This window comes from Sus scrofa, chromosome 14 (assembly GCF_054392235.1).
Source record: "Sus scrofa isolate SSC_HxYL_T2T_F1_AM1 chromosome 14, Sscrofa_HxYL_maternal_Yorkshire_Landrace_v2.0, whole genome shotgun sequence".
Taxonomy (NCBI): domain Eukaryota; kingdom Metazoa; phylum Chordata; class Mammalia; order Artiodactyla; family Suidae; genus Sus; species Sus scrofa.
In genome coordinates, this window is record NC_139396.1 from 105,244,245 (window position 1) to 105,264,482 (window position 20,238).

The following is a 20,238-nucleotide window of genomic DNA, read 5'->3' on the forward strand; positions in this document are numbered from 1 at the left end:
AGCAGTCACTAGTTCTGTCCTCACCGCTTATGGCCCCATCAGTCCTGCAACCACCCACTTATCAAAGAAATTGGTGACCTCTAGTGAATACATTATTCTTATATATATATATATGTGTGTAAATATATATATATACATATATATATGTATATATGTATATATATATATGTTTTTAAATCATTTATTTATATATATATATATATGTATTTTCCTACTGTACAGCCATTTGCAGCAACATGGATGCAACTAGAGATTCTCATACTAAGTGAAGTAAGTCAGAAAAAGACAAATACCATATGACATCACTTATGTCTGGAATCTATTATATGGCACAAAGGAACCTTTCCACAGAAAAGAAACTCATGGACTTGAAGAATAGACTTGTGGTTGCCAAGGGGGAAGGGGAGGGACTGGGAGGGACTGGGAGCTTGGGGTAAACAGGGTAAACAGATGCAGAATGTTGCCTTCGGGTTGGATTCTTTTATATTTTTAATTTTTTAAATCTGTAAATTTTTTGCATGCTCATTTCTTTCCCTCCAACCACAATAATGTTAAAGATTGATTCTATGAAATACTCCTTCTGAATAGTCCAAAAGTTTGGGTCCTTATTTTGCAAAGAAAACAATGACCATAATAATGCATCAGCAATTTATACCACTCAAGGAAAATAAGGAATTTAGTATCATGTTATTTCTATCATGGAACAAATACACATTGACTTATAATATGCTAAAGATTTAAATGCAGATCATATTTTACCTTCTCTGTATCTTTGATATTTGGATTGTTAGATTATTAAGACATTTATTTAGACATTAATTTAAAATACTGGGTAAATCGCTCACAGACACTTCCATAGATTTTCCCTTTTACTGAGGCCTATATTATGAAATGTTTTTCCATGAGTGAAGTACTGTTATAATTTTTTTTAGAGACATTATCTGAGTGACAGCTTTTTAATCTCCTTCATACTTAGTAACATTGGCCTGAGTAGAAAATTCTTATGTTAACATTCCTTAGAAAATAAAAGCTAAAGTTAAGAGTTCACCTACAGATGATATTAAAAATAAAATTTAAATGTTATCATTTCTTCAAAAAAGTCTGTTCTATACTTTGATGTTGCCATACCGTTATATCATTAGTCAGTAAATGTGTTTGTAGAGAAGTAGAAAATACAATTTAAAAAAAGTTTAAAATATTGTGTTCTCACCAAAGACCAAAACTGCTGTTCCTTAATGTAGATTTTTTTTTTGGCTTTCAGTGGTATGGACTAAAATGAGACTGCCCTACTTTTTTAAATGAGGTTTTTTAACAATTGTTATATATTTTTTAAATGCCCAGGAATTTCTGTTGTGGCTCAGTAAGGACCTGATGTTGTCTGTGTGAGGATGTGGTTCTATCCTTGGCCTTACTCATTGGTTTAAGGATTCGGTGTTGCCACAAGCTGCAGCATCGGTCACAGATATGGCTCGATCTGGTGTTGTCCTTTTTAATAATAACCATTTTTATTTAAAAAATTTTTTACTTGTTAATAGCACTTTAAATGAGAATTGCCTTTTCAAAAAATTGTAAGTAGGTTTTTTTTTTTTTTTTAGGGCCACACCTGTGACATGTGGAGATTCCTAGACTAGGGGTCTAATCGGAGCTGTAGCCACCAGCCTATACCACAGCCACAGCAATGCCAGATCCGAGCCGCACCTGTGACCTATACCACAGCTCACGGCAACGCTGGATGCTTAACCCACTGAGCGAGCCAGGGATCCAACCTGTGACCTATACCACAGCTCACGGCAACGCTGGATGCTTAACCCACTGAGCGAGCCAGGGATCCAACCTGCAACCTTATGGTTCTTAGTTGGATTTGTTTCCACTGTGCCATGATGGGAACTCCAAAAAATTGTAAATAGTTTTAAAGTTTTCAATCTACTTAGAGTTATTTCAAAAGCTATATTCCCCAAGTTGTACAATGCATCCTTGTTGCCTTACACTCAATATTTTTTTTCCTACTTGCCCACCACTATATTGCCTCCATCAACTAGTAACAATTTGTTTTTTGTGGGTCTGCTTCTTTTTCTGTTATTTTTGAAAGTTTTATTTTTCAGATTCCATATGTAAATGATCTCATAAAGTGTTTGTCTTTTACTGTCTGACTGAATTCATTTAGCATAATGCCTTCCAAGTCCATCCATGTTGCTGCAGATGACAAAATTTTGTTCTTTTTTATTGCTGAGTTGTATTCTAGTGTGGTGTGTGTGTGTGTGTGTGTGTGTATCACATCATTTTTATTCATTCATCTCTTGATGGACACTTTGGTTGCCTCCATATCTTGGCCATTGTAAATATTGCTCCTGTGAACATTGGGATACATGTGATTTTTCAAATTATTTTTTTCAGTTTGATTTTTTTTACAGATATATCCTAGGAATAGAATCGCTGGATCATATGGTAATTCTATTTTTAGTCTTTTGTGGAACCTCTGTATTGTTTTCCACAGTGGCTTCACCAATTTACATTCCCAGCAACAGTGTGAGGATTCCCTTTTCACCACATTCTCGCCAAAATTTGTTATGTATGGTCTTTTCGATGATAGACATTACTGGCATGTGTGAGGTGATATCTCATTGTGGTTTTGATTTGCATTTCTCTGATGATTACTGATGTTGAGCATCTATTCAAGTTCCTGTTGGCCATCTGCGTTTCCTCTTTCGAAAAATTTCTGTACAGATCTTCTGCGCTTTTTTTTTTTTTTTATTATTTGGGTTTGTTTGTTGTTTCGATATTGAGTAGTATGACCTGTTTTTGTATGTTGGATATTAATCCTTTATTGGTCATACCATTTGGAAATATTTTCTCCCATTCAGTAGGTTGTCTTTTTGTTTTGTTGATGGTTTCGTTTGCTGTGCAAAAGCTTTTGAGTTTAATTAGGTTCCATTTGTTTCTTTTATTTCATTCATTTTAGGAGATGCATCCAGAATAAAAATTATTGCTGCAATGTATGTCAAAGAATGTTTGTCTATGTTTTCCTCTAAGTTTTGTAGGATCTAGTCTTATATATATAGGTCTTTAATCCACTTTGAATTTTTTTTTTTTTTGTCTTTTTGCCATTTCTTAGGCTGCTCCCATGGCATATAGATGTTCCCAGGCTAGGGGTCGAATCAGAGCTGTAGCTGCCGGCCTACTCCAGAGCCACAGCAACATGGGATCCAAGCCGCATCTGCAACATACACCACAGCTCACAGCAACGCTGGATCCTTAACCCACTGAGCAAGGCCAGAGATCGAACCTGCAACCTCATGGTTCCTAGTCAGATTCATTAACCACTGAGCCACGACGGGAACTCCCACTTTGAATTTATTTTTGTGTATGGTGTTAGAAAATGTCCTAATTCTATTCTTTTTCATGTAACTGCCCAGCTTTCCTGGCACCACTTACTGAAGAGACAATCTTTTCCCCATTGTGTATTCTTGCTTCCTTTGTCATAGATTAATTGAACTTAAATGTGTGGGCTTCTGGGTTTTCTCTCTTGTTCCATTGGTCTGTGTGTCTGTTTTTGTGCCAGTACAATACTCTTTTGATGACTGTAGCTTTGTAGTATAGTCTTAAGCCAGAGAGTGTGATTCCTCCAGCTCTCTTCTTCTTTCTCAAGATTGTTTTGGCTACTTAGGGTCCTTTGGTGTTTCCATACAATTTTTAAATTATTTGTTCTAGTTCTGTGAAAAATGCCATTGGTGTTTTTATAGGGATTTTATTGAATCTGTCAATTGCCTTGGGTAGTACAGCCATTTTTACAATGTTGATTCTTTAATCCAGGAATACAGTATATTTTTCTATTTGTTGGTATCATCTCAGTTTCTTTCATCAGTGTTTTTTAGTTGTTGGAGTATAGCTCTTTTGACTCTTTAGGTTTATACCTAGTTATCTTACTATTTTTGATGCTATGGGATTGTTTCCTTAATTGTTTCCTTAATTTCTCTTTCTGATACTTTATCATTAACATGTATAAATACAGCAGATTTTTGTATATTACTTTTGTATCCTTCAATTTTACCTAAGTCATTGATAAGCTCTAGTTTTCTAGTCACATCTTTAGGATTTTCTATGTATATTATCATCTGCAGACAGTGATAGTTTTACTTCCTTTCCAATTTGGATTTCTTTTATTTCTTCTCTGATTGCTGTGGCTAAGACTTCCAAAGCTATGTTGAATAAAAGTGGTGAGAGTTGGCATCCTTGTCTTGTTCCTGATCTTAGAGGAAATGCTTTCAGCTTTTCACCATTGAGTATGATGTTAGTTCTGGGTTTTTCATAGATGGCCTTCTTTATATTGAGGTAGGTTCCCTGTATGCCTGCTTTCTGAAGAGTTTTTTTTTTTTTTTTTTTTTAATGGATGTTGAATTTTATTAAAAGCTTTTTTTCTACATCTATTGAGATCATTATATGGTTTTTATTCTTCATTTTGTTATTGTGGTTTATCACATTGATTTGTGGATACTGAAAAATCCTTACATCCCTGAGATAGTCCCACTTGATCATGGTGCAGGATCCTTTGAATGTATTATAAGATTTGTTTGCTAGGATTTTGTCAAAGATTTTTGTGTCTATGTTCATCAGTGATATTGGCTTATCATTTTCTTTTTTTGTGATATCATTGTCTGTTTTTGGTATCAGCGTGATGATGGCCTCATAGAATGACTTTGGGTGTATTCCTTCCTCTGCAATTTTTTGAATAGTTTCAGAAGAATGGGGTGTTAACTCTTCTCTAAATATTTGATAGAATTTCCTGTGACGCCATCTGGTCCTGGACTTTTGTTTGTTGGGGGAGTTTCTAAACTATTGATTCAATTTCATTTCTGATAATTTGTTCATATTTTGTGTTTCTTCCTGGTTCAGTCTTGGGAGACTATTCCTATCTAAGAAATTGTGCAGAATATATTCTTTGACCACAGTGGAATTAAAATAGTAACAAACAATGATTGCTCAGAATTTTTATATTCATAATGTTTAGTTCATTTTTAGAAATTTATTTTTTGCTTACATATGTGTATTACTTCACTTCTTTCTTGTACAGTAATATCATTTAATCTTATTTTTTTCTGATATTAATTTTCTCTCATGTATATTCAGGTTGTTATTGTTGTTTTCAAAATATTTTGTGTTCCATTGGGGAAGTTCCTCTTAAATTTTGTTAAGTGATCTATTTTTTGTTATTTTTGTTTATTTTATTTATTTTTTTTTTACTGTTTGATAAGACTAAAATTTTTAATTTTTTTAAAATTTTTAAATTTTTTTCCTTTATAGCTGGTTTACAGTGTTCTGTCAATTTTCTACTGTACAACATGGTGACCCAGTTAACATACATGTATACATTCTTTTTCTCACATTATTATGCTCCATTATAAGTGACCAGACATAGTTCCCAGTGCTACACAGCAGGCTCTCATTGCTAATCTATTCCAAAGGCAATAGTCTGTATCTATTAACCCCAAGCATCCCATCCATCCAGCTCCCTCTTCCTCCCCCTTGGTAACCACAAGTCTATTCTCCAAGTCCATGACTTTTTAAATTAATATTTTATTGGAGTATAGTTGTTTTACAATGTTATGTTAGTTTCAGGTGTACAGCAGAGTGATTGTTATATATTCTTTTATTTTTTCAGATTCTTTCCCTTATAAGTTATTACAGAACATTGAGTAGAGTTCCCTATGCTATGTAGTAGTTCCTTCTTGCTTATTTATTTTACATACAATGAAGAGAACAAAAGAGGAAAGGAATAAAAAAAGACTCAAAATACAAATCCAAAACAATTGACAAAATGTCAGTAAGAACATACACATTGATAATTACCTTAAATGTAAATGGTTTAATTCTCCAACCAAAAGACATAGACTGGCTGAACTGATACAAAAGCAAGACCCATATAAATGCTGTCTGCAAGAAACCCACTGATACAAAAGCAAGACCCATATAAATGCTGTCTGCAAGAAACCCACTTCAGATCTAAGGACACATACAGACTGAAAGTGAGGGGATGGAAAAAGACACTCTATGCAAATGAAAATCAAAAGAAAGCTGGGGTAGAAACACTCATATCAGACAAAATATACTTTAAAATAACAACTGTTACAAGAGATAAAGGTCGCTGCAAATGATCAAAGGATCAATCCAAAAGAAGATATAATAATTATAAATATATATGTACCCAACATAGGAGCAAATCAATGTATAAGGCAAAGGCTAACAGCCATCAAAAGAGAAAGAGACTGTAACACAAGAATAGCGGGATACTTTAACACCCTACTTTCATCTCTTACTTTTTGAACATATGAAGACATATTTATTCATTGATTTAATCTGTTGCAGGTAGGTGGTTGGAACTTTACCTAAGGTAAATGACTAGATGTATTGACTTTTCCTTCACTCTGACAATAAATTAAGTAGCTAAAGTCTATAGTACTTGGAGATTCTCCTTTGCTTTTTACTGTCACTAATGGAGTTTTTTTTTTTTTTTTAAATGCATGCTATGTATGGTATTATCAGACTAATATGTAAGGAGAGAATTTGGATATAGTTGCTCAGTTTTGCATATTTTCTGGAATTTCTTTTATATTATTAATGATCTGTAATATTTTTATTCTATCAAATATGTTATATATATGAAGATTTAAGTCTATATCAATCCTTTGGAGTAATGTGCAAATGTAAAACATAAAGTATGTGATATAGTTATGGGAAAACATTGGCAAAATGTAATAGTTTTCTCAATAGCAAATGCTTTACCTGTAGGGTGGTAGTGCTTTTAGTTTTGAGTAATCAAGGTTTTAATCATTGATTCAGGATCTTTCTTCTGCTACTAAATGATGTGGTGAGTTCAGTATAAAAATATTTAATGTCTTTAATATTTCTTGCCAAGGGTGAATCTTGTTTTTTTTCTAACTTTTATGTACTTATGCATGTTATCATTCCTTCCCATAATATAGACTTAATTAGCAGAAAGAAATGACTTTCTATTCTGTGTTGAACTTTAGTTTGTTTCCAGAGATGTGCTTCCCCCTTGGGGAAAAATATTCTTCCTTCATGAATTTTAATTTGAGGTGCAACAGAATAAGCTTTGAAGACAGGTAAATTTGAAATCAAATTTTAGTATTTCCAATTAAATATCTGGACATAGACATTACATTCATTTTATTGTCATCAATTTTCCCTTTTCAATATTGAAAGTGATAATGTCTATCTCAGAATCAGGATCAGAAATTCTGTGCATACAGAACAGAAGACTCATTACAAAATACACAGCTTTCATTAACCATTGATACTTGATTCAAAATTTCTTTCAGATATCCTATACTGGTTAAATCAGTTGATATTCGAAGAAGGTTATTTTATTCCTTGTGTTAACCCTTATAGTTAGGACAGATTTTTAAAGTTTACTCTAGCTCTACCTCGGCTGCTTCCTAAAGAGTTTCAGGCCTCTTACAGGTTAATACTTCCTTGGTTTCTGTATCAAATCACATAAGAGGTAAAAAAAAAAAAAAAAAAAAAAAAAAAAAGAGAGAATAAAGCCTTTGAAAGAGGAGAAGAAATCTAAGATTCAGTGGTCCTCCTTCTAAGGAAATTTTTTTCTTCCATTATCTTATAAATTCTCCTGAGAACAAAGAGAATGTATGAGTTACCACAAACTATTGTAGGTTCTATTAACAAATGACATCAATTTTATTGAATTTTTGTGAAAATTTCCCAAACATTATAATGCTAAACTAATTAGTAAGTGTAAACAAGCAAACAAAAAAAGCCAATATATTTTCTTTCTACTAAAATTTGTTTTCACACGTTCCAATTAGAGCGTTTTGGCGTTATTTATATTTATGCATATGAAGTAACTGATATTTTATAATTTACAAATGTGTATATTCATGAGTCCATTCTTTGCTGTTCATGAGTAAATACTGTCTCAATAACTATAGCTATGAAATATATCTTAAAATCCTTGTATATTGTTTTTTCTTCAAGATTTGGTAACTCCTTGTTTCTATTCTCTTCCATATGAATTTTATTACTTACAAAATAAGTTCCATAAATAATAAGATGTTAGTTACAAGTACATTAAATTTTAATTAGTCCAAGAATACATTTATAATAGTGAATCTTCCTATCAATATAGTTATTTTCAAATTTTCTGCATAGATTTTTTAGATATCGAATGATCTTTTGTTGGTTGGTCCTATATAAAAGACATCCTATGGGACCACATTTTCTTTTACACTGAATTAGTTGTCACATATATTTCTATATATATGGATTAGTAATGTGCTTGGAACATTGTAGATACTCAGTAACATTCACTTTATCTTTCCAGAATTCTTTCAATATATCATTCATCCATATGAAATTTAGATATTTATTATAGGGAAGTAATATATTTAGGAAAGCAATTTCAAGTTTTATTCTGCAGAAGACAAATAATTTAAGTAAGAATATTTTTCATGGAGTTCTCGGCATGGTGCAGTGAAAACGAATCTGACTAGAAACTATGCAGTTGCGGGTTTGATCCCTGGCCTTGCTCAGTCGATTAAAGATCCGGCATTGCTCTGAGCTGAGGTGGAGGTCACAGGCATTGCTTGGATCTGGCTTTGCTGTGGCTGTGTCATAGGCTGGCCGCTGTAGCTCCGATTAGACCCCTAGAAACCTTCATATGCCTCAGGTGCAGTCCTAAAAAGCAAAAATATATATATTCTTCAGAAACTCTCTAAACAATGTTTTGATGTACCTAAGTAAAATGATACAATAACATCTCTCAAAAACTCATGGTAGTATTTTGTAGATCTAGACATTTAATCTAATTGCCATGTATCTTGCCTGGTGTTGGTTATTCAGCAGGAGAGAGACAAAGTCTCCCCATGGGTTGAAGGTATTAAACTTAAATTTTTTAGGAGCTTTGTTGTCTAATGGAAAACATCTGGCTATTCAGAAGTACTCAGATGCTCAAATTTTTCATTTTTCATAAAAGCAGCTGTTGCCTGGCCTCAATCTTAGTATGAATTCCCAGAAAACAAACAAACAAAAAATCGCTTCATTCATTCATTGTATTTAAGCCATACGGGTAACTAAAGGTCACTCCACTACTATGTAATATTGCAATTATAATTAACAAGTAATCTGTTTCTTATCAGCATGTATTTTGTTAGAGTATGTTACTTCTTCTTCATTATATTAGAAGGTTTTGATTTCCAGAGAAAACCCAAAAGGCTTCATTAATTTCTCAAGCACAGAAAATTAAAAACAATGAAAATTTTAAAAAGTGTCATATATATTTTCATTTAAATATTTTTTAAACACACAGAAGGAATGCAGCATTCAAAAACTCCTTATATAAAGTGACCAACATACCATAGATTTAAATCTCTATATAGTATGAAATAGATAATGGGATAAACATGATGATTGAATTGAAATTATAGAAATTGAAAGACTGCTGAGACCAGCTCAGCAGGATGGGGCTGAAGAATGGGTGCTGTGAAACTTAAGGAAAAAAGTTAACATAAAACAAGACACAGAGACATTTATCTTAAGTAAAGGTGGGAACCAAACAGGGGGACTAAAGGTTTCAGGGACTAAGAGCCTGCCTCAAGAAACCACACTCCTTTTATTGTGCTCTTGAGGATTAAGAGTGAGGAGGGGGTTGTAGGTGCAGGATATAGGTTTTTTAAGTTATTTTAAAAGTCACAAAGCCAGTTGCTGATTAAGCTTTTATTCTGACCTTTAAGCATTTAACAATCATTAGCATTTGAAGAAGCTTGGTGTCAGCTATCTATGCATAGCATCTAGAGAATCATCATTGTGCTTCTGTAGCAGCAACCCAGCATACCTAGGTTTGTTCCTGGTTCTCCTTGTTAATGCATATCCTGCTAACAACCCCTCATAAACCCCTTGGAGCCATGAGCCTCCTCTTTCTCTTATTCTTTAGAGGATATATCATGCCGTCTATCTGCACAGGTCCAGCATGCCTAGACCAATGCATTATGTCCTCATTCAGCTGACCCTATGAATAACTTATGCTTTTAGGTCTTTGTTCTTAAGCTTAAGTCATTCACCAGCACTGTGACTGTTTTTCAAGCAGGAAGGTGGGGTAAAGTAAAGCAGGACAAGATGGAATTTTCAGCAAAGAGGCTAAGAAAATATTATAGAAACATGTCTCACGACAAAAGAGTATGAAGTTCTTGGTTACGGAATCAAGGCTTCTTAAGTGTCCATTGGTTCATTTGAAAATATTTCATTCTTAGATAAATCAAGTATACTATTTCAACTTCATTTGGAGTTTCAACATAGTATAGGTACTACAAGATTAGGAGGTACCATGGAAATTAATATTTTACAGTTCTGTGCACTATCTACAGGAAATTATTTGCTTATTTTGAGAAAAAGAAAAAACTTTTTCATGGAAAATTCCAAACCTAGATAAATAAGAATAATACAGTGAAAATACATGTACATATCACTATGCCTCATATATGATCAATTTATGCTCAATACTGTTTAATTTATGGCCCTCCAGAATAAGAAAAAACAAAACAAAACAGCTCACATCCTTTTTGGAGGGGTGAGGATATCATTCGCATATCATAAATTTCACCCTTTTAAAATATATAGTTTAGTCATTCTTAGTATATGTGCTAGAATGATGAAATTTTTACCCAAGAAAGAAATCCTATAGACATTATAGTGACCTCTAATTTCTCTCTCCCCCAGCCCCTGCAGTCACAAATCTATTTTGGTTTCTATGAATTTGCCTATTCTGAATGTTATATTAATGGAATCATGTGATGTGACCTTTTGCATCTGATTATATCTCATAGTGCAATGTTTTCAACATTCATCCACGTTAAACCATGCATTGGTATTTCATTCTTTCTCATAGTTTATAACATTCCATTGTATGGTTATTTCACATTTTGTTTTTCCACTCATCAATTGATGGACATTTTGATTATTTTATCTTACTAGCTATGTGAATAATGCTGCTGTGCGTGTTTGTGTAGAGGGTTTTAGATGAATATATGTTTTCAATTCTCATGAGTATTTACATAGAAATGAAATTGCTGGAACTTGTGATAATTCTGTGTTTGTATTTTAAGGAACAGTTTTTCCCCCATTTAATGGTCTTGGCACTGTTGGCAAAAATTAATTTGCCATAGATGTAATGACTTTATTTTTGGTCTGTCAGTTCTGTTCCTTTGATCTCTATGTCCAGATGGGTTTTGCTTATGATGCTACTAATATGGTACATTGCATTTCTTTTTTTTTTTTTCTTTTCTTTTTTTTTTTGCCTTTTCTAGGGCACTCCTGTGGCATATGGAGGTTCCCAGGCTAGGGGTCCAATCGCAGCTGTAGATGCTGGCCTACGCCAGAGCCACAGCAATGCCAGATCCAAGCCACGTCTGCCACCTACACCACAGCTCACGGCAACGCTGGATCCTTAACCCACTGAGCAAGGCCAGGGATTGAACCCGCAAACTCAAGGTTCCTAGTCAGATTCGTTAACCACTGCACCACGACAGGAACTCCCATTGCATTTCATGTGTAGGACCAACCTTGCCTTTCTAGTGCAAGTCTCACTTTGTCACGATATTATCCTTATTACATGTTGCCGGATTTAGTTTTCTAGTATTTTGTTGAGGATATTTTTGTCTCTGTTAATAAGAGATATTGGTCTACAGTTTTCTTTCCTCATAATGTTTTTGTCTGGTTTTAGTGTTATGATAAATTTGGAATGAGTCAGAAAGTATTTCCTCCTCTTCTACTTTTTTAAAGAATTTGTGAAAGAGTGGCATTATTTTGTAAAATTGTCCTAGCTTTTTGTGATTTTTATAATTCATTTTCTTTACTTATTATTGGTTTATTTGTTTTTTGATGGTTTTAAATTGTTTTTTAATATCATCTGGTTATTAAATTTGGTAGCATTCATGTTTTCATAGTATTCCCTCATAATCCTTTTTATTTCTGTAAAGTTGGTAGCAATGTCTTCTTTTTCATTCCTAGATTTAGTAATTTAACTCTTCCCTATTCTTTGTCAGTTTTGCTAAAGGTTTGTTGCTTTTTTTTTTGAAGAAACAACTTTTTGTTGTTGTCAACTTTATTTTCCTATTTTCCAATTCACTTACTGCTGCTTTAATATATTTCATTTTTGTCATTTATGTTTGGGCTTGCTCTTCTTTTCCTGCTTTTAAGGTGGGATTTTAGATTATTTTGAGACTTTTCTTCTTAGAGAAATAGGAATTCACAGTAAATTTCCATCTAAGCAAGGCTTTAGCTCATGCTTTAGTTTTTTTTTTTTTCACTTTTAGTCATCTAATTTGCCTTACAATTTATTCTTTGATTCATTGTTATTTAAGAATGCGTTCTTGAATTTCTACATATTTTTGAATTTTCCATATTCCTTTCTTTTATTAATTTCTTGTCATTCTCCTGTGGTCGGAAAACGTACTTGGCATAATTTCAAGTCTTTAGTTTATTTTATGTCCTAGCACATGGCCCAGTCTGGAGAATATTTCTTGTGGTGGTGTTGGATTGAGGACTATGTAGGTCTAGTTGGTTTACAGTGTCATTCCCATTATCTATTTCCTTTTTGATCTTCTGCCTAGCTGTCGTAAACACTATTGAATGTTGAATATTAAAAATTCCAGCTCTTACTGCAGAACAATTGAATTCTCCCTTCAGTTCTGCCACTGTGTGCTTCATTTGGTTTGGGGCTATGTTTTTCTAGATTGTCAGGTAGCAAATCCTAGCTACTATGTAATTTTAGTTATAAATTTCTCAGTATGTGTAACTAAATGTTTAGAACCTCTTTAATGTAAAAACAGTATCATTATCTTGACTGTTGAAATTGACAATACTCTGCTGACCTCCATCAGCATAACATTAGTTTTGCCTGTTTTTGAATGTCAGATGAATGAACTCAGAGTTTTACTCTTTTATGCTTGGTTTCCTTTGCTCAGCATTTTATTTTTGAGTCTTATCCATGGTATTTCATACAGTAGTGGTTCACTCTTTAGCATTGCTCTATTGATTTCCATTGCTTAATTATAAAACAATTGTGAATTGTTTCACATAGCACTTAGTAATAGGGTACAAATTTGTTTATTTCTAGAAGATAATCTCAAACATTTCCGAGGCGGTTGCATTAATTTCTACCCTGGACATCAATGTATAAGTATTGCATTTAACCCATATTCTTGCCAATACTAGATATTGTTGCTACTTTTAAGGACAGTAGGTGTCTATTTTTTTTATACTCTAAGATGATTGTTCTGTTACCAGAATATTATTTTTTCCATTTTTTAAAGTTTTTTTTTTTTTTTTTTTTTTTTAAACAAGCAGCCACACCTGTGCCATATGGAAGTTCCCGAGCTAGGGGTCAAGCCACAGCCACTGTAGAAGCAATGCCAAGTAGTTATGTTATGAGCCACATGGGAAGTCCCATTTTTTAAAGTTTTATTGAAGTACAGTTCATTGACAATGTCCTGATAATTTCATCTGTACAACAAAGTGATTCAGTTATACCTGTACACACATCCATTCTCTTTCAGATTCTTTTCCCACATAGATTATCACAGAATATTGGGTAGAGTTTCCTATACTATACAGCAGGTACCCATTGGCCAATAAGTTCAGATACCTCAATGTGCATAAGCAAATTCCAAACCCCTGTTTCATCCTTCTCCCACACATGTTGCTGCAAATGCCATTATTTTATTCTTTTTTAAATTGTGACGTCATTTCTTTATGATGCCTTTGAATAACTTTCTTTTTTTCAGTTTTTGTAGGAACGTTATTTCTATATAATTAAATACAACTTTTGTACAGTTTATTTAGATTAAAACCCAATAAGCTTTTTACATTGCAGTTGATTGATTTTACCTCTTAAATGTCTTTTAGTCTAAAGTTTTCCAAACCATGTTTTTTCTTCTCTAGCTATAGTTTACTGAGAGAAAAAGGTCATTTGTCTTTTAGAGTCTCTGAGAGCCTATGTTTTCTGATTCATTCCCATGGTATCACTCATCATTTTTTTCTTTCTTTTATATGCAATAAACAGGTCTTTTTATTTATTTATTTATTTTTATTTCCCCAATACATTATTTTTTTTTTCTCTATTGTACAGCTTGGTGACCCAGTTACACATACATATGTACATTCTTTTTTCTCATATTATCATGCTCCATCATAAGTGACTAGACATAATTCCCAGTGCTACACAGCAGGATCTCATTGCTAATCCATTCCAAATGCAATAGTTTGCATCTATTAACCCCAAGCTCCCAATCCACCCCACTCCCTCCCTTCCCCCTTGGCAACCACAAGTCTATTCTCCAAGTCCCTGGTTTTCTTTTCTGAGGAAAGGTTCATTTGTGTCATATATTAGATTCCAAATATGTGATATCATATGGTATTTGTCTATCTCTTTTTGACTTACTTCACTCAGAATGAGAGTATCTAGTTCCATCCACGTTGCTGTAAATGGCATTATTTCATTCTTTTTTATGGCTGAGTGGTATTCCATCATGTATACATACCACATCTTCCTAATCCAATCCTCTATAGATGGACATTTGGGTTGTTTCCATGTCTTGGCTATTGTGAATAGTGTTGCAATGAACATGCGGGTGCATATGTCTTTTCAAGGAAATTTTTGTCCATATATATATACCCAAGAGGGGGATTGCTGGGTCATATGGTAATTCTATGTCTAGTTTTCTAAGATACCTCCATACTGTTCTCCATGGCGGTTGTACCAGTTTACATTCCTACCAACAGTGCAGGAGGGTTCCCTTTTCCCCACACCCCCTCCAGCATTTGTTATGGTGGACTTATTATGACTGGTGTGAGGTGGTATCTCATGGTAGTTTTCATTTGCATTTCTCTTATAATCAGGGATGTTGAGCATTTTTTCATGTGCTTGTTGGCCATCTGTATATCTTCCTTAGAGAAATGTCTATTTGGGTCTCTTGCCCATTTTTCCATTGGGTGACTGGCTTTTTTGCTGTTGAGTTGTATAAGTTGTTTGTATATTTTAGACATTAAGCCATATCAAATTACCCATGGCATTTTTCACAGAATTAGAACAAAAAATCCAAAAATTTATATGGAACCTCTTATGACCAAGAATTGCCAAAGCAATCCTGAGAAACAAAAACCAAGCAGGAGGCATAACTCTCCCAGACTTCAGGCAATATTACAAAGACACGGTCATCAAGACAGTGTGGTACTGGTACCAAAACAGACAGACAGACTAATGGAACAGAAGAGAGAACCCAGAAAGAAACCCAGACACCTACTGTCAATTAATCTTTGATAAAGAAGGCAAGAACATAAAATGGGAAAAAGACAGTCTTTTTAGCAAGCATTGCTGGGAAACGTGGACAGCTGCATTGCAAATCAAACTAGAACACACCCTCACACCATGCATGAAAATAAATTCAAAATGGCTTAAAGACTTAAATATAAGACAAGACACCATCAAACTCCTAGAAGAGAACAGAGGCAAAACATTCTCTGACATCAGCCTGACAAATATTTTCCCAGGTCAGTCTCCCAAAGCAACAGAAATAAAAGCAAAAATAAACCAATTGGACCTAATCAAACTGACAAGCTTTTGCCAGCAAAGGAAACCAAAAAGAAGTCAAAAAGACAACTTACAGAATGGGATAAAATAGTTTCAAATGATGCAACTGACAATAAACAGATCTATCAAGCTTTATATGATTCTGAATTGATGTCTTTTGGAAAAAAACACTTTATAAATGGAGTTGTGATTTTCTAAAAGGGGCATATAATCCGCTTGTGCCTCTTTATGATGTTAGTGCCTATTAATTATTATTGTCCTGATCCTCTATTTCACTAGATATTGAAAATGCTGTCATTCATATTTGTAATTACTTGTTCATTTATTAGCTAAATACTTTTTTGGTGTGTCTTTTTGCCTTTTCTAGGGCCACACCCACGGCATATGGAGGTTCCCAGGCTAGAGGTCTAATTGGAGCTGTAGCCATCAGCCTATGCCAGAGCCACAGCAACATAGGAGCCAAGGTGTGTCTGCGACCTACACCACAGCTCATGGCATTGCCGGATCCTTAACCCACTGAACAAGGCCAGGGATAGAACCCACAACGTCATGGTTCCTGGTCAGATTCATTCACCACTGAGCCACGACGGTACTGTGATTAGCTAAATACTTTCTAATGAGAAATTTTTCCTCTTTATCTGGCCAGTTGCCATGAAGTACAACAGGAATAAACAAGGAGATTCAAGTTAAACACTGGATATTTTCCCTTTATTTACCAATGTTATGACTGATCAGTTGAATACCTAGCATCCTTAAAAGATAACCAATGGGTTTATAATTTTTGTACTTTCATGATAATGTTACAGATTTTGATACAGGCTTTAAATCTATAGTAGCATTTTTCTAAAGGAAGCTGAAATGAGTTCCATCTTTGGCTAGAAGTAACCTTTCAGTTGAGTTTTAGAAGTCTTTGAGAACATTCTTGCTATGTGGTAAGACAAAATATTTCCCACTTATCTTATACATTTCTTGTCCCAGTCTTGGATAGGCTTCTTGTGCAAGAAGCTTTGGTTCATTTTAGAAAAGTATGGTTTTTAGAATTTTCAGTATGGACACTAGGGATGGCCCTTGGTACTGGAATAGTCATTGTGTCCATCCAGGAAACAGAATCTTAATGTGTTAATGCTGATACTTCTAAATTGATTCAGGAATACAGGATTTTTGAGTAGCTTCACAAATATGATTTTTTCTCTGTCTTTTCCAAAGATGAAAACTCTGCTCCTCAGTGGTAAGGACATTTTTTCTTTTTCTTTCTTTTTTTTTTTTTTGGCTGCTCCCACAGCATGAATGTTCCCGATCAGGGATCGAACCCACACCATAGCAGTGACTCAAGCCACTTCAGTGACAATGCTGGAAACTTAAACCACTCTGCCACAAGAGAACTCCTCTTTAAAGGTTGCTATATCAAAGAAATTATGTTCTATAGTTACTTAAAATATAGTGAGTACAAGATTCACATTTAAATATATTGTTGTAGTATATCCTGTCCCAGAAAGTAAATAAACAAATTAATTATTTGTATAATTTCTTACAAAATTGTTTCACACCTTATTGGGCCCTCCGCATAATGGGAAGAACTGTTTTTTTCATGTTTTGCAACAAAAGTGTTGACTAAATTCTAATCTTTCTGTGGTACTTAAACTTCATGTTTGTTTCCTTGCATCTTACTGACTAGTATCATTTGGGTTGGATCTAAATTCATATATACACAATGTAACAAAAAGCTGAGAGTAATGAGAGATTAACTTAAATTTTTATATATGAAGGCAGAGTCATATATTTTATTTACTAGATACTCCGAAAACATTTCACTGTTAGTTTTCATGAATATTCTGAATTGTTAAAACTGCCAAGGTACACATTCTTTCATATGTTTCACTCTAAATTCTCTTAGTTTCTCTTCTGTACACTACTGTCACAGGCTTTCTGATTTCCATTAACAAGTACATTTCATTACAGGTGCAGTTTTCCTTTAAAAGTAAGAGATATCCTAATGACATTGAAAACAGAAATACACAACAGATAAGGTGGTTCAGTAAGTTATGTGCATTTGTTTTATCTTTTGAGTTTGCAGAAAGAAAGTGCATTGGAAGCTGCAGACGTCAATTAGCCAAATCTAAAGGATGGCAGATTATCTGTTCTAACAGAGAATTTTCCCAAGACCTTGACTTAACAGCACATAAAGCATGCAGATTTTTAACAGCTCCAAAATAGGGTACAGGAGTTTTACAAATAGTCTTATCTTTGTTCTTCCAGTGAGATTGCCCTGTTTAGCAATTGGTGGAAATGCTCAAGTTCTGGCAGTTCCACAGTCACTTGTTCGGGTAAAATGAATTTCACCTTGGCCAAAATGTTTTATGAAATCATCACACACAGTTCAGGATCACGATTCTTTCACTTTTATCAACCCTGAGCACAAAACAGGTAGATATTAAACAGAAGATATTGATAGAGATAATGGTTTTATAAAACCCCAATAAAAAGTAATATAAATATACTTATTTTATTTTTTTAATATAAAACAAGTAAAAGGGGAAAAGAAAATCTTAACTTGAAAGAGTCAGACAAGGTGGTTGAAAAAAATATCTCAGGCTTTGCCTCTGATTCATAAGTCTAGACCATTAAGACCAGGTCCAAATCAGCCAGTTGTGTTCCTTTGCTTTGTCTTTGCAGGAGACAAGTTATCTTTACATCTCAAGCCATTGAAATGAATCAGCCGCTTTGGCCAAATTTTGCTTCTTTGGCACACAATTCGGGAAAATTAGCATCTACCTAGCCCTTTCATTATAGTGGCCATAGTGGGTGGCATACCCTAACACTCCACAAAAACAGGCCTCACCAGGCTTCTCTCAGCAGGATGCACACGGGCCCTGGGGAATCTGTATAACTTAGCAAAGGGTGGACAGACATGTTTCAGTTTCCATCAGCTATTTGGGGGAGATTAACTGCAACCTAAATTGAATCTTAGCCCAGAACTTTACTGGGGAGCAGTAGTTATTCCCATTACGTTCAGTATAATCATCACAGTTATTTTCTGACATATGTATTTCTTACTCATTTTTATAAATGTGTCAAATAACTTTCCCATGTTCACATGGCTAGCAAGTGGCAGAGATAGGACTTGAAGTGTTTCTTGGTCCAAACTCTTTTCAATGTCATTTCATCAACTGTACTTACAGTGATTCTGTACTTTGAGTTCTATTATCTGAGTTGATAAACATGAGGAATGAGAAGGACAGATGACACTTTTACCTAAATAAAACAAAAAGCTGCCATTGAAAAGGGGCAATTATAAAGGAAGAAAAGAAAAGGGCCTGCAAATGAAAGCCTAAAAGTGTGAACAGACCTCAGCACTCGAGTGAATAACTTCTATTATGTTGTCAGTACACTCCTTGTTACACATAAATGTCAGAGAGAATTATGGCTCATTATAGTAGTCATAACCCCTTGTATAATAACCAAAATGCTCCAAATTCATTATCTCATGTTTCCTTTTTAATATTTCTGCAGAAGAGTCACAATTATTATTACCTTAGCTTTATAAATAAAGAAAACGATACTCAAATAGGTGAAGTGGTTTACTCATGTTTATACAGTGAGCAAGTAACAGAGTCAAGATTTGAGCCCAGGTTGTCTGACTCCAAATAGAGGATATACTTTGCTTTCCTAAGTCTCCTAAGATTCTGTTAAGTGTGAAGACTAATGTTTTCCCAGGTCATAAAATTCAGTGCAAGACAATAGGCCAATACTTCTAGCCCATTTTAAGGAAGTGACTCTGGGTGCCCACATCTTGAAAAGAATAAAGAATTTAGGATTGAAAGGTAACATTTAAATGTGCTGGCAGTAAATTAGATTGGAAAAGTTTAGGTTAGTTTAACTTTCTTCTGTTATTCTAAATGGTACGTTTTAACTGCTGTTATTATATTTTCCTACAATTTCATATATATAATTAAAATGCTTTATTATAAAAGCTTAGTAAAACAAAAACTTCTAACAATTTTGGACAGTTTTTTTGTTTTAATTTTCATTATTGATAGAATGATCTACATGGCAGAAAAGCTTTAGAATAATAAATTGTAAAGATTGTGACATTTTCTAATCTGACTATAGTCCTTAAAGTTTTGGTTTTGACAAATTAAATCATTCAAACTATATGTGACTGACTTTTCTATGCTTAAACATCTTTTAAGTTAATGGCCCCTAATTTTATAAAGGATGCTATCATGAAGATTACAGAATTGAACATCTTATTAAAATGAATCTAAAAATATTTCAAAAAAGAAAAAAATAAATAAAAATATTTCAACTTTGCTCTGTTTTAAAACACTGTATTTGGGTTTAAAAGTTAGAAAAAATAGATAATACAAAACACACTATCTTAAAAAAAATTGTTAGCAGCCACTGTGAGGGTAATTCAGTGTTTTTCCTTATCCATTTTTTTTAGTTTTTAACTTAAGTAATTACATTAAAGAAAAAATTAAAAAATCACTTGAAAAAATGTATATGAAACTTATATGGCACTATTAAAATATCATTATTGATCTCTCAAAAATTTTTACAATGATGTGAATCTAACTGCAAGACTGCTTCCTGCTCAGAAGGTTCATTATTTTCCTTGAGGGATG

General features: G+C 33.7%; 1 long non-coding RNA gene across 1 annotated transcript in view; it reads left to right on the plus strand.

The window, feature by feature from the left end:
* LOC146396915 (uncharacterized) overlaps nucleotides 1-19,178 on the plus strand; it is a 343,709-nt gene extending 324,531 nt beyond the window's left edge. The window contains exon 4 of the long non-coding RNA XR_014828217.1: nucleotides 17,681-19,178. This is a non-coding gene — a long non-coding RNA (uncharacterized LOC146396915). The remainder of the gene's footprint in view (nucleotides 1-17,680) is intronic.
* Nucleotides 19,179-20,238: the final 1,060 nt, after the last annotated feature.